Here is a 1,049-nt window from a genome sequence, read left to right on the forward strand (position 1 = left end):
CAGGGGGCCGGCCTGGCCGCCGCCGCTCGCCTGACCCGGCGCGCCGCGAGTCCGGGCGGCGGGCTGCACCTGTTCTTCAGCCGGCCCGCAGCCAACCCTCGGCCAGCACTCTCTGGGAAAGACCAATCCGAACGCAGCGCGGAGGGCGAGCGGCCGGGCTCGCCTCGCTCCCGCCGCTTGCGGCTCCGCGCCGCCGTCACCGCCCGAGTCAAACTCCAGCGAGCTGCACCGCCGCGAGCCCGGGGCGCACGGGGCTCCCACGGCAGGTGCTGTGCCACCCGCGGCGGAGGGAACCCAACAAGCCGCAGTGGGTTTCTAATCACTCCGCGGCGCCGCTTCCCGGTTGCTCTTGGGGAGGTGAAGCGAGAGACCGCGTTGAAAATTCCGGGCGACGCGGACCCGGGCCGGAGGCGGCTCTAGGCGGGCTCTGGCAGCAGGGTGGGCGCGGTGTGAGCCGAGCCTCTGCGGACGGGCTGGGCTTCAAGAAGAGTAGCGCCTCCCACCAACACTTAATGATGGTTTTCTAATGCGCACGAGAAAAATAAATGATCTAAGCAAACCCCCGCTTAGAAGTGTGTGGCAAAAGCAGCTTCCGACCGATTGTTAGCCCATGTGCGGTGCGGATGCAGTGCGGTCAGAGACTGACGCTGTGGGGCAAGGGAGCGGGGGCGTGTGCGCGTGGGAGGGCGCCAGCACTCTCCTGACTGATGGAGGGTGCTGTCGGATGGAGAGCCACCTTTCCCTCCGAGTTCCTTAAAGAAATGCTGGTGAAGCAAACGACTTTTGTACAATTGGACCCAGCAGATCTCCCCAAGCAGATTTATAACTTACATTGTAAAAAACAAAAAACAACAACAAAAAAATCCTCTTTAAATGTTGATATTCGCACACGCACACGCTTCACAAGGCAACTGATTGTGAGTAGTAAAATTTTTAATGATTTGAGTTGGTATTCAAAATTCTGTTACTGGTTTCTTCCCTTGGATAGAGAGACACCTGTGTATCTATATCTCAGGTGCAGTGTAGAAACTGCCTGGGCGACAGGGCGA

This window comes from Pteropus alecto, unplaced genomic scaffold (genome assembly GCF_000325575.1).
Source record: "Pteropus alecto unplaced genomic scaffold, ASM32557v1 scaffold155, whole genome shotgun sequence".
Lineage (NCBI taxonomy): Eukaryota > Metazoa > Chordata > Mammalia > Chiroptera > Pteropodidae > Pteropus > Pteropus alecto.